The sequence below is a fragment of the Leptonychotes weddellii genome, chromosome 3 (genome assembly GCF_054177405.1).
Source record: "Leptonychotes weddellii isolate Sample4059 chromosome 3, ASM5417740v2, whole genome shotgun sequence".
NCBI classification, from domain to species: Eukaryota; Metazoa; Chordata; class Mammalia; order Carnivora; family Phocidae; genus Leptonychotes; species Leptonychotes weddellii.
This window is the reverse complement of record NC_138371.1, coordinates 149,891,064-149,905,368: the sequence shown is the minus strand read 5'-3', so window position 1 is coordinate 149,905,368 and position 14,305 is coordinate 149,891,064. Positions and strand designations below refer to the sequence as shown.

Here is a 14,305-nt window from a genome sequence, read left to right as displayed (position 1 = left end):
GTGTTAGAGGCAGAACTACATCACAGAGAATCCTTAGAGCAGGCAATGAAAAAAAATCTCATATTTGATTTAAAAATGCGTTGTCTGCATTTTTCAGAATCCTTACCTTTGTTAGACTCTCCAGGCTAGTACTAAAATGAGTGTATTTCTGTAGCTTGCACTGAGTGAGGTTGGGGGAAGGGAGGAGTAGGGAAAGTTAAGCAGGCTCAAATGCTAAGGAAAGGTTGTTTAGATGAGGGATTTGATCAGATAATCTGAAAGTGGCATAAGAGTTACTATATTTTCTATATTGTGGTGGTGGTTTGTTTGGTTTGGTTTGATTTGTCTTAAAGGCAAACTAATGCCCTCCAATGGAAGATGACCTTAATGAAACCCCATTACATCATTTTACATCAGACTTGTAGATGTGGTTCAATATCAACACGCTATCTTTAGCTAGCTGGGCACTTACAGCTTTAAGGAGGGCCACTGAAGTGTCTTTTATGATGCTAAAACTCCCTCAAAGTGAGCGATTTATTTTGGAAAAGCATATTAAAAGTAAAAACAAAAAAGCTTAGCCTAGAAGTTGTGATATGACGAGAGACCATAAATAAATGAATAAAGAAATGAGAGTAGCTACAAGCACAAATGGGTTTCACAGCTGCTCCTGATATGGTCAATAAAAGAAGATAAAGAATAAAAAGAACTAGTCAAATCAGTCAAATAGCCATGGGAAGATCTGCTCCTTGAGGGCAGGGCTCCTGTCTAGTTCCATGTGATGCATCCCCAGTGCCTAGAATGTGGTAGGCACATGGTAGGTTCTCACTATTTGACAGTAAAAAAAGATGAATATATATGAATAAATAATATATATTAAGAAGGGAGTGACCTGACTTTCTTTTTTTTAAGGGTAGACTCTAGATTATTTGACCTTCAGCACAGAGGCTGGCTTTTTATAAAATTTCCTCTATTTTCCAGTTGTCTTTTAGGTAGATATTCCTATTGAAGGTGTTCTTTATAGTCTAATAGGTGCAGGAGAGATGCCTCAAGGGACAGAGTGATCTGAAGTTGTTACATTAAAAAGGTTTCCCAGGCAAGCAAGAAATGGCCTGGAGTCTGCTCCTGGTTACAACTTTAATCATTTCACCCCAGCTGACTGCAGAAATTCATCTGAATGATGAAGAAAATACTTTAATCTGGACTTCATCATGTTACTTTTGCAGATTTGGAGTTCTGACTTGAAATTAGGAGCATGGAAGATTTATCTACAACTCCCCCCCTCCCCCCAATTCTGGTAAATTCAAGAAGGGTTGTTTTGCTCCATGGAATGGATGAGAGAAGAAAAAGGCTGAGTTAGGCAGAGACGCAGGAATAGGAAAGATTTGGGTGTGTGTTGGGAGGGGGTTCAGGTTTCAGAAAATTAAGTTTTAGTAGTTTTCAAGAGTTTATTTATTTTTTAAAGATTTTATTTCTTTTTTGACAGAGAGAGACACAGCGAGAGAGGGAACACAAGCAGGGGGAGTGGGAGAGGGAGAAGTAGGCTTTCCACTGAGCAGGGAGCCCGACGTGGGGCTGGATCCCAGGACCCTGGGATCATGACCTGAGCCGAAGGCAGATGCCTAACGGCTGAGCCACCCAGGCGCCACTTCAAGAGTTTAGACTAAGGTTTGGAAAATAATAAGGCATATTAAGGGTCATAAGATTGATGGCAATCAAGGAATAGAATCACACTGTGTGTTTGGAGGCCAGGAAATCAAGCTGACTCTGGAAGTCTGTGATCTTAGATACAAAAAAATCTAAAGCAACAATAGTTATGAAGTCAATCAAGGTGAGAAAGAACTTTCAACAAAGGTGATTAAGATAGATGAGGGACTGGATTCCAGGATTTAGATAGGTCAAGGGAATGACAGCACCTCTCAGAAAATAGGTAATATCTGAATAGTCTTATATAGGGATTATTGGACTTGAAGGATATTTTCTTCTTGCCAGGTACAGGAACTGGTTCCCCAGCACTATGTGTGTGCATATGGTGGAGATGGATCCTTCCTGCAGAGGCCTCTATTCAGCTGAGTTGTGGGTAGGAAATGTTCTTGTGTGTTTTCCTGTGAACAGATCATTATGTTTCTCAGCTCAGAAGTGGCACTGAGTCAGGGGGATTGGGTAAGTCTTTACTGCTGAAAGGGAGGAAAAGCAAGAAATAGGGAACATGACATGGAATGATCTATTCTAGGGGCAACTCTAAGATATATTATAGGAGGATGGTATTCTTGCCAATAAATACAAAAACCTTTCAATGTGTGCCCTCCATTTTAAAAGAAGAGAAACTCAATTAATTCTTACAATCTAGATACCAAAGATACACAGGCAGGTATCCTGAGCAAAATACCTGTGAGGAGTTAACTAAAGTCATTTGAAAATGACTTTAGTGATCCCAGGAGTCTAAACAAGTGTGGCATCTCTCTTAGCTCCCTGAATAGCACTGCAGACGTTCCTCTGTGTTTAGTCTGACCAACCCAAATGTCCCAGAGGTGAAACTGCTTCGTTGGTGATGTCTGTAATGTCTCATCCATAACTTCCCTCAATTCTTTTTTTTTTTTCTTTTTTGAAGATCTTATGATAACGCAGCACATTTGAGTATGCTTAAAGCATTCAAGTGGTGCTACTGGCTATAATTAAGTTCTTTCAGCCTTTCCATTACAAATTCTTCTTTCCAAGGTTTAATATCTCAGAGACTTCTAATCCCACTGGGCCAAACTTAGTATAGAAATTGTCAGCAGGAATGCAGATTTTTCTGCTCACCCCTAAATATTTCCAATTAAACAAATGTGTTTTTTTTCCCCCTCATAGCATACGTATTAAGAAATAGGTTTCAGGCACTTCTGAAAGGCCCAAAGAAAAAAAGTAATCCAAGCACAAAATCTGAGAGAAATGTAGAAGAATGCAAAATTTCTCTAGTTTTTGGGGTGGGTAGGAAAACAGTGAATACTTCCATTTTCAGAGAGTTTTTACCTAGTGTATTTTAAACCAAATTCAAGATTTAACTATGAAATAAACCAAAAGCATACTGATTGTAGGTTTGGACTTTTGACTTTTTTTTAAGAGAAATATTTGTTACTTCTGTGAAAATTTAAGACAGTCCATTGATTCCAATATATTAATCTGATTTGGATTATAATTGAAATGTTTCTTTCTTCTCTGTGTATTAAAGTCAATTGAACAACAATTATTTGTGATATTATTGATTTATAACAAAATTATTCATATGAAAATTTATTTTTATTTTTTATTGGGTAAAAAGTACATAACATAAAATTTATCATCTTAACCATTTCTAAGTGTTCAGTAGTGTTAAGTATATTCACATTGTTGTGCAACCTATCTCCAGAATGTTTTTCTCTTGTAAAACTCTATACCCATTAAACAATAACACCCCCTCACCTCAGCCTCTGGCAACCACCATTTTACTTTTTGTTTCTATGAATTTGACTACTTTAGATATGTAAGTGGAATCATACTGTGTTTGTCTTTTTGTGACTGACTTATTTCATTTAGCATAGTGACCTCAAGGTTCATGCATGTGTCAGAATTTCTTTCCTTTTTAAGGCTGAATAATATAAAAGTTATTAACATTTGACTTTTTGGGTGTTTATTCAGTTTTGTCTTTGTTCTTTATTAATCAAAAGATCCAGATCCTTAAATGGAAGACCCTTAATTTTTTAAAAATTCTTTCATACTTATTAAAATTCCTCTTTGGGATTTTAGCTCTCTAGCTTAAGGCTACAGGCCTTTGACCTTGGCTGTACTGCTTAAGAGAGTTAACAGTTTTTCCAGCCAAGTTTCCTAGATAGAAGTAGATGGACTGCTTAAGGTCCATGGCTATGGCTGTTTGCTCTCAGGTCAGAGCGGTCCTAATCATCTGCCTTGTTGTCCTGGTGCCTGCCACTCTCCATTCTGTCTCAATGGGGAGCTGTCTTCTCTGCTGTCACAGTTCTGAGTATTCCATCCCCTTTGATACTTCTAAATGTGGCTACCACGATCTTATCTGCCTCTGAAGTTATTTCTGTTGTGTTCTTTTTTTTATTTTAAAGCAGATTCTACTTTTTATTTTTATTTTTTTAGGTTTATTTATTTATTTAAGTAATCTCTATGCCTAATGTGGGGCTCAAACTTATGAACCTGAGGATCAAGAGTCACAGGCTCTTCTGACTGAGCCAGTCATGCACCCCTCTATTGTGCTAAGTTTTTCTTCTCTTTCCATTCTTCTGTTTTTTTTTTTTTCTGACTGCTAGAGTTTCTTTGATACTTCTTGTTTTCCCAAGAAAAGATTAATTTTTTCAAGACATGTGAGCTACCTTCTTTTCTTTCTCATTGAGCTCTGACCAGTTGGTAACATTCCATTCAACAACCCAAACATTTATGATAAACTTCTGGGTATCAGGCTGAAAATGCATAGACAACAAGATACTGCCTGCATCCTTGAAGAGATCATAAGTTAATGGGGCAGGTGGATATGCAGACAAACCAAGACAATGTGGAAAATGAGAGAAGAGCCCTGTGACCTTTGTGGGAGGCATGGCTGAGGAAGAACTTTGCCACATGTGGGAAAATCTTAACAGAATCAGATCGTAACAATGGAGCAACATTTAAAATCAGTCTTAAAGAATGACTACAAGTTAGCTAGGAAAAAAAATGTATTTTTGACAATCTTTCTCCTTCTCAATTATTTGCTTATTTCGTAAAAATACACTTTGAAATGCATAGTCCCAGATTCCCACCACAAAAGCACATTGGGTGAAATCAGTAACTTTTCTCAAGTAAACTTGTTATTTCTGGTTGCCCCATTGCTATGCATTTCCTACAAGGACGTTAGGTTTATTTTGAGGTCTTCTGGGTCTGGTATCTTAAAGAATCCTGAGTGATCTGAAGGGATGGATTCTGATGAGCTAGCACACTATAATCAGTCATTTACATGTAGGTGTGAATGAAGCAAATGGAAGTAGTTTTTGATAGGGACAAGAAGACAGCGGCAAGAGTGTAGGAGGAGCTTGGGAAAGAGATGGCTGGAGATTTACTGGTGAAAAAGCAGTGGGGAAGTTGAAGGATAGGGATCTTGAACAAGCTAACAACCTGATTCTCTCCAGAAGTAGCCCTATGTGTGGAAGAGTGCCCTGTGAGCCTTTGCCTCTGGTAGAGTTCAGGTTGAATGAAGGAGCTTTGGGTCTGTTAATTCTAGTGAGCTCTTTGATCTTGAACCCAGAACTGGGCAGACTGTCTCCCCACACACCATTTTGGCAGTGCTAAAGTGGGGCAGGCCATCCAGAACAATAAGTTCCCTAACTCTTGTCTGCATTTACCAAGCACGTATGCCAGTCCTCCCCCAGACTGTGGTGAGGAAGGGGGCAGCAAGAGGCTGGAAAGACGCTAATATCCTTGCCTTATAGGAAAGAAGCATAAGAAACAACGAAAAGCATTCCCTTCTAACAAGTTACTTTTACTTAATTTCTTTTTTTTTTCCAAATGGAACTCTAAATATCAGTATGGTGTTGCTTTTTCAGTTCTTTTTATTTCAACTTTTGTTTTGTCCTTTGTTTCTGACATTGAACTTGCTCAGCTTTTCAGCAGTGAGTTTCCATGTGACCAGCCTCTATCCCTCTTTGCTTGTGGATGTCTCGTTTTCGTCTTCCCAGTTTTAGGTTTTTGTTTTTTTCTCCCTTATAGGTGGGCCTCATTTCTTGAAGCAGAATGCAGAAGTGTAGGAACTAGATGTGTCTGAGTCCTTGGTGCTATTGCCACCTTCCACACTGGCACCGTTCCATTCTCTTTGGTATTTAGAGTAGCTAGATTCTATCAGGTACAAGGTTGATACGCTTGCATCTTAGCATAGTGAGTGTGAAAGTGATGGCCTCTTTACCTGATCTCCCCGCTGCAGTGTGGAAGTTATTAGGAAACATTTAAATTACCTTTGTATTTATTTTAGGGAGCTACCTCCCTCGTCTTTCAGTCCCATCTGTATAGCATTGCCTCTGTGAGGCTTATGGGAGCTCCTGGAACTTAAATATGGAACAAATGGCTCCCCAAGGAAACCTTTCTAGGAGGTGTGAACCACTTGGAGTTTGTGAATTCTTAGAGTTTGATTCTCACCATGAAACAAGATCAATGTAAGATAGAAAGGTAATGAAGCAGTGCTCTGTTCCTGTGGGTAAAGTCAGATTGGTGACAACTAGGTATTGTGATAGTCAAATTTCCTAATCTGGATTGATTTCTAGAGAAATTTAAAAATGATCAATTGTTACAATGCTATGAATATGTAAGAGGGGGGATTATTTTATAAATGAGAGCCTGTGCTATCAATGCTAATTTGCTTTCTTTTGTGCATGGTGCAACAAAGTTGCTGAAGAGAGCTTTTGCTGTGGTTGCCACTCATCTTTCAAATGAAAGGATATTGGTAGTTTTAATGTCATGTTTTAAAACAATAACTTTGGTATAGATGGTACATATTTGTGAAGAACACAGAGCAATGCCTGCACCCAGTGAGCACTGAATGAGGATTTTGTTAAATAATTAGAAGTAAATCAAGCCATATTTGCCAAAATTCATAAATGAAGATGAAAACTCTTGGCATTGTTGATCATTTATAATTTAGGTAATCTTCCCTCTGTTTCACATCATTTAGGATTGGCAGAATCACTTCTGATACTCCTAGGTTAAAGGTTCTGCAACATCAGTTGAACATTATCCACAAACAGGCTCCTTAGAGTTATCCAAATTTAGAAATCATTATAAATGTAAAGAAGTTATAGAGAAGACTAATAAGAGTTTAGCATATTGATTAGTGAAAGTTTATGGTGTTTAACTGAATGCAAAGTAATTTAATTATGGACAAAAGATGATACTGCTAATATGAAGAAGACTCAGCCATAATAGTGCTCAAGATATTTGTAAATTCAAGAATGGAGGAAAAAGAAAAGATTGTGCATTGGCACCCTATAGCGTAAATCTCTGGAGATTTGTCCCACCCCATTAGGTGCTTAGGCTATATAAAATAGAAGAACCAAAGGCCTTAGAACCTCGAGATTTAGCTAATTTGTCTATAATTATGCAACATATATAGGTAGTTTCTAATCTGTATGAGGCTCCATATTAGTATTCTCATGAACATAAACCAATATGAGAGAGAAGATGGTTTCTAATCATTGTGTTTCATGAGGGTTTTAAATTTAATTGATTTGTACACTGATTGAAATTTCCTTTTGAAACATTTTCAATTAGCATGTCTACTTGGCTCTTTTTAATCTCATCTTGAGCATCCTGAAACTTAAGGAAAGGGGAATGTTTTTGTTTTCCTTAAGCAGATTGTGATACTAGGAAACGTTTAAAGATACATTTAGATACATTAAAGATATGTTTTAAAGATGACCTGATGAGAGAAAAGATGGAAGAAGAAAGAAGCAAAAAACATGAGTTTGAGAGTGTCCTGCTTACTAAGGACAAATTTGACCGAGTAAGAGCACATTTTAGAGGCTTAAATTGATTTAGGGAATACCTGGGGTATGTATTATAAATGTTTAGAGCCCTTATTTAGAATGACCTATAAATTCTTCTTTTTGTGTGCTTTAACCAAAACACTTTTTGACTTTTGGATCTAAGATTGGGTGTGTACTTTTTCCAGGCAAGTTTGAAGCTGGTTTTCAGGTCCTTAAATTGCTAGAATTTAAATCACCCAAATTTATTCCTCCCCATGTCCATGACACCTAGTGTCTTCTGGTAGCCCTCTGCTTCACACTTGTGTCCATCACAGATGAAGGAGGGAAAAGTAGTTATACAATTTTGAGTATATTGTCTGTGCCTGTGCTTCCAACATATTATCACATTAGCCCTTTGAGAAATATTTTATTATTTCCATTATGACTGTGAAGAAACAGAAATCAGTGAAATGAAATGCATCACTCATTGCCATAGAGTCAGTGGTGGTGATGCTGGGAATCAAGACATGTGCTTGACACTAGACTCTAGCAGCAGGTTCTTTGTACCATTCCACACCACTCACCATGCCATTCACCATTAGCCTCGATTTTGCCTGGTGCTGTCATGTTTCTGATAAAGTTATGAGTCCTGACTCCCATTCCTCAGTGCATCTCTTTCTGTTGGTTCTTCTGATAATCAAAATCATGCTATAGTATTAGTGGCCATCCGTGTCTTTTAACAAAGGCATATGTCTTTTTTTATGTGTGAAATAAAGGAATTTATTAAATAATATTTTACCAATCTCCACATTTTCAGAGTAATATGGACAGGGTTAGAGACTAATTAGGCTTGAATGCAGACAGCGAAGAGATAATTTAATACATTTCTTCAAGTAACTATGAATCCCTTACATTTATAGAGCCCTTTAAGCTATCAAACAATAATCAGGCAGGCATATGTCTTAACCCTGAAGAGAATTCGTAGTTCTTGTCATCACTCTTTATATTGCTTGTACAATGTTTAAAGGTGGGAAGACTTAGGCTATATTTTCTTTTAAGAGTCTTTTAAGAGTCTGCACACTGCAGAGCTCTGTGTATATAGCACACTTGCAAAGTTATATTATGTGGGTGAATGAATGAGTTGATGGACAGCATTCAGCCCCAACAGAAACAGTTTAAGTGGATTTCCACATGTGACATCCTTCTTTTTTGCTCTTCATGAATAGCAATGCTATCTGTACAAATGTAGGCTTTGAGCCAAATAGAACATGGTGGTGCCTAAGAAATCCAATAAGATGAGTATGTTCAGAGATTTTTAAATTTTAAACAAATTATAAAGTCATATTTTCCAATTGCCAATAAATTCTTTTGTCCCTTAGAGTGCATTTTGATATTTGAATGAAGATCATAGTGTAAGGTGGTTGCTGAACTCAAGCTGTGTTAAACTGCCTGACTGCCCTGCTTTATTGTTTGTGACTAGAGGTAAGGCTGGGTGATAGTGAAATGAAATATTGATGAAAATGCACTGAAAATGTGGTAAAGCACATGTTTTGGAATGTATGTAGAGCTCTTTGAAGTGAAATAATGGTTTTAAGTGAACTCATAAAGATGTTAGTGCATCTTTTTAGTGATAAAATTGCATTGACAATGGAAATTCCTACCCTCATCCAAGAACATACATTACCTATGGGATTTATTAATTTTCCAATTTAAGAATAATTTAATAATAACAATATAGGAAATGTATGCTACAAGGACTAAATTTTTTTGGTAAATCTTTTTAATATTGGCATGACCTAATAAAGATGCATGTTGCTACCACAAGATTTACACAATGCTAAATATTTTTAGATTGATTTCAACAAGAGAGATTGGAGAACATTCCTTCAGAAGTCTCAGGAGAACAGCTTTAGCATATTTTTTTATAAAGATTCATATGCACACAATAAACAACCTCAAATGTAATATCATTTGAACATTTAATCTAGTTATCTTTTAACCTTCATGAAATGTTAGACCTAGATTTCAAACTTAATAAAGGAAGCAAGGTGTGTGCATTTGTGTATGTGTGTGTTTGTGTGTTTTAATATAATGCTGATCTTAGAGTCTTTCCTTAGAATAACCAACTCCATCTATTCTCAGTGAAGGCAAAAAGGAGAAAAATATGATAGAAATAAATGGATAAGTATCAATATCTTTAAAAATATTTATACATGAGGTCACTGATCTGTCCATTTGGCAAGGACCTATTTTAGAAGAAACTACATTTTGATGATAGCTCATACACATTACTTTATATTTATGGAACAGGGACAGAGGAATGGTATAGGATGGACAGCTAGATGGAGCTGGCTTTCCATAAGTCACAAGCTTTTTCATTGCTAGAAAAGCAAATTCTGATGGTTTAGTACAGATTCTGTTCTGAAGAGAAAAATAAAGAGAACAGTGAAGTGTTCTCTCTTGTGGACCAGTAATGACAGTAAATGACGAGTCCCATTAAAAACCAAACCAGAATAAATTGTCACTTAATTGTATACAACAATGTAAAGATTGTCAAGGGGCTTGCTTTCCCACAAGAAATATTTTGTTATAAACATCCAACATCACAACTGAACCCTAAATTTATATCAACCCTAAATCTTCATTGTGTAATTGCCTTACTACTAGGTAACTAGATTAAGTTGGTGGAGTAGTGTAACTGGAATATCTAGGGATATATACAGCATTCTCAATTTCCTTTATTAAACGAATTTATTTCTGGTTGCTTTCTATTTCATTATAGGAGCTATAAATTTCTTTTTATGCATATTAATGGAGATTTTTTTTTTTTCTGAGGTAAGTTAGACCACAAACTACCACACTTAGATTTAGAGAGCAAAGACCTAGCACTGCTTTGCCAAAGACCAAATGCCTGGTAAAACTCCCTACCGTCTCCTCTCCCTGAAAAAATCTAATTACGCTGGATCTCAAGTTCTAAGAATTTTTGTAGCTCTGATACCTTAGCACAAATGACAACATTTCCATGATTTTGTGCTAAGACCACACTGCTCTGGACATTGTCCTGTGCTTTTTAGAAGAGGGTCTCAAGGCCACCTTAGAATTTTCTAGGGGAAAACTCCCAAATCATCCCCTACTTGGGAGAGGAAAAAATGTATTATCCTGGACACTTATTCATGTAATTTAAACATATTTTTCAGGTATATTATGGGGTAGGAAAAAAATCCAGAATCAAGATCATAGAAGTTCAGGAGACTCTTAATTTAGGTGTTCAGTTTATTATAGTGACTTTTTTGAGACTTGTTGTATTGGGTTTTGGATATTTTTTCTAAGTTCTTGTCAGTGCATGTCTGTGAACTGTTATGGATCCACCTAGATCCTCTCAGGAATCCTCATGGTCAAGGTTGTTGACATGAGGGGCACCTGGGTGGCTCAGTCAGTTAAGCGGCTACCTTCGGCTCAGGTCATGATCCCAGGGTCCTGGGATCGAGCCCCACGTCAGGCTCCTTCCTCAGTGGGGAGCCTGTTTCTCCCTCTCACTCTGCCTGCTGCTCTGCCTACTTGTGTTCTCTCTCTTTGTCAAATAAATAAATAAAATCTTTAAAAAAAAAAGATTGTTGACATGAGTAAAATATAGAAAACAATGTCACTATTATAACTTTTTTTGTTTTTGAAAATATGGGGTTTTTTTTCCAGTGGGTAGTAGATTTATGTCGCTATTTTAAAATAGGTTAATAAATATTTTAAAATTTTCTCAGTTTTAATTTCTGTTAAGGTAAAAATCCACATAAACATTCTTTGGGTCTATAATAGTTTGTAAGAGTGGAGAGGGATCCTGAGACCAAAAAGTATGAGTATTGCTATTCTGCTTACTAAATGGAGAGATCTTAATCTCAAGCCTGGATCACTCATGTATGAGAACAGTGTGATATGCTGCCCAGATCCCCCCTTCAAGGGTAGACTTACTACATCAGTTGCTTGGAGTGCTGCCACCAACACCCTTCAGTTGTCAACACCTTCAGGGATTGGCTCAACTTCAGAGAGCTACCTCATCCAACATCATATCCCTTCCCAAGAGGCCCACATCTAATGATTGGTAGATGCAGGCATATAAGGGCATGGCTCCCTTTCTCCAACTCAGACAACTCTGAAGGTACATTCTAGCTTCAGAGCTTCCTGTGGTGTCAGCTGAGGTATTAGTTGGTCTGCATCAGTGCTTGACTTCTTTCTTTGTCCACTGTTATTTCCTTTCCCTCCCTTCCTCAAGTGTTAATTCTGAGGTCCCTTCTTAATGCATAGCCTGCACAACAAACTCTGTCTCAGAGCCTGCTTCCCAAGGAATACACCCTACAATAGTATGGGAGCTTGATGTTAGGTTAAAAGTCAATTCTCTAATAGCATTGAATAAGTGGAGCTTATACAGGGTCCGAAATTCGTTATCAACAAACCACACAAATGCATTGGCCTATGAAGGGCTTTATGTAGCCTAGAATGCTTTTAGAGTCTGGAATCTCCTAGAATGCTATCCATTAGGCCTGGGGCAGGCTAGTTCTGGATTCTCTAGGGCTATTCAGGAATGTGTATAAAGGAAAGCAGGCATTGGCTTCTGGGAGGCATGGGTGAAAAAACTTGCTCCTTCTACTTCTATGCTCTTAGGATAATCTGTCTTCCAAATTTTAGGTGTGTAATGAGGAGGCAAGAGATGATTAGGGAAGAGGGTCAAGAGGCTATTTGAGTGTGGGGAAAAATCAGATCTAGCTATTCATTTAGCCCATCTTCACATTTAGCTGGGTCAGTTTAGTTGTGGGTCAGTTTAGTGGTGATCTGGATCAATTGTTAATATTGTGTAAAGTGAATGGATGTCCCTGATCTGTCTTTTCTCTTAGGCCTCACTACATGGCCCAGAAAACAAAGCTTGGGAGTCAGCCTCAGTTGGAACAGGAGCATTTCAGGCTTAAACATTCTAAAGAGTAAGGAAGCTTAGTTGGCCTTTCTGTAGCCCCATCTACATGGTGAAGTTATTATAACAGAATATTTATTTCCAATTTTATAAGATTAGCTTTCTTCCCTGGATATCAAAAACTGTTTCATAGATCCTGGATATATAAAGGGTACTTGAGATGAAAATGCAGTCAAGTTTTACCCTGTGACATTTGGAAATGACTCACCTATATTCTGGTGGGCTAAATATTTATTCAGTCATCCCACAAACACTCATTCTGCACCTACTATGCCAGGAAGTACTCTAACTTCTGGAGGATACTTTGATGAATAAGACAATATTGCTGACTTAAGAAGCCTCTTAAGACATAAAAGATAAACTGAGGTATATTAAAATTTTTAAGAGTTTATTTGAACAAAAATCCATTTGAATCAGGCAGCACCAAACTAGAAGTGGTTAGGAATGATTCACTGAGATGAGCGAGGGGCAAGACTTTTTATAGAGAAGATGCAGAAGCACAGCAAGGAAATTATTTGATTGGCTGTAGCTTAAGTGGCTGCCTTATTTGGTAGAGCCTGGTTGACTGTTGGTGATTGGTTGTCATTGGGTTTTGATTTCTTAGCCTTCAGGCATTTATGAACTTGGGTTTTGGTTTGTTTATGGAGGCTTCTAGGGCATTAGAACCACCTCAGTCCAATGACCTCCTCCTTTAATTAATTTAACAGACAGATGATATTGTCTGGGTCTTATTCAGTCTATTTGTCTGTGCAGTCATAACACATACATGGTGGAACAAGAAAGAACTTAAGGATTTGAAAGTGTTGAAAAAAGCTTTTCTTTTCTTTTCTTTTTAAGATTTTATTTATTTGACAGAGAGAGACACAGTGAGAGAGGGAACACAAGCAGGGGGAGTGGGAGAGGGAGAAGCAGGCTTCCCACTGAGCAGGGAGCCTGATGCGGGGCTCGATCCCAGGACCCTGGAATCATGACCTGAGCCGAAGACAGATGTTTAACGACTGAGCCACCCAGGCACCCCCAAGCTATTTTGTTTCTCACCTTATATTTTATGGGAGAAATTGAAAAATTAGGTCAGGGAAAATAGGTATGTCTAAAAAAATCAATAGATCAAGAAAACAAAAAACAATAAGAAAACAGAATATTTTAATTACAGCCATTGTACTTGATGTATTATATATCCAAGTCGTAAGTGCATATACATTTTTTTCAAAATACATAGAACATTACAAAAATTGGCCATATATTAAGCGACAAAGAAAAACACAAAAAATTTCCTAAGGCTAAAATGATACTGGTCACAGTATTTGTCCATAATGCAAATAATACTAGAAATAAACAAGAAAAAGGTATTTTTTAAAACTCCTAAAAATTTCTAAAGAAGGAAGAAGCAAAACTGTAGTTATAAACCATTTAGAAACAAACAACAGCAAGTGGATTATATATCAGAACTGTGGGATGCAGCCAAAACTGTACTTAGGAAATTTTATAGACATAAATTCATCGATTAGGAGATAAAAGTTTGAAAATAAATAAACAAGACATTCAACTCAAGATGCTGGAAGAGGAAAACAAAGTCAAAGAGAATAGAAAAAATAAAAATCATACATTTGCCATGTAAAATTAAACTGAACATAATACAAATGGTAAATAATAAATAAAACCTAACTTTTTCCTTTGAAATAGTAGACTATTTAAAAGTATTTGGTGAGTTTTATTAAGAAATAAAAGGGAGGGGTGCCTGTGTGGCAGTTAATCATCTGACTCTTGGTTTTGGCTCAGGTTGTGGTCTCAGGGTCCTAAGATCGAGCCCTGCGATGGGCCCCATGTAGGGCTCCGTGCGCAGTGTGGAGTCTGCTTGAGATTCTTTCTCCCTCTCCCTCTCCCCCACCCACTCATGCACTCTCTC

General features: G+C 37.3%; 1 long non-coding RNA gene across 3 annotated transcripts in view; it reads left to right on the top strand.

Moving 5' to 3' along the window:
- The window catches only part of LOC145720676 (uncharacterized), a 142,072-nt gene that overhangs the window by 86,840 nt on the left and 40,927 nt on the right, over positions 1-14,305 (top strand). The window contains exon 3 of one of the 3 annotated variants that reach the window (XR_014143843.1): positions 1,969-8,924. The exons of 1 other annotated variant lie outside the window; for it this stretch is intronic. This is a non-coding gene — a long non-coding RNA (uncharacterized LOC145720676). The remainder of the gene's footprint in view (positions 1-1,968; positions 8,925-14,305) is intronic. One more of the 3 variants, XR_014143841.1, reaches the window with a different exon arrangement.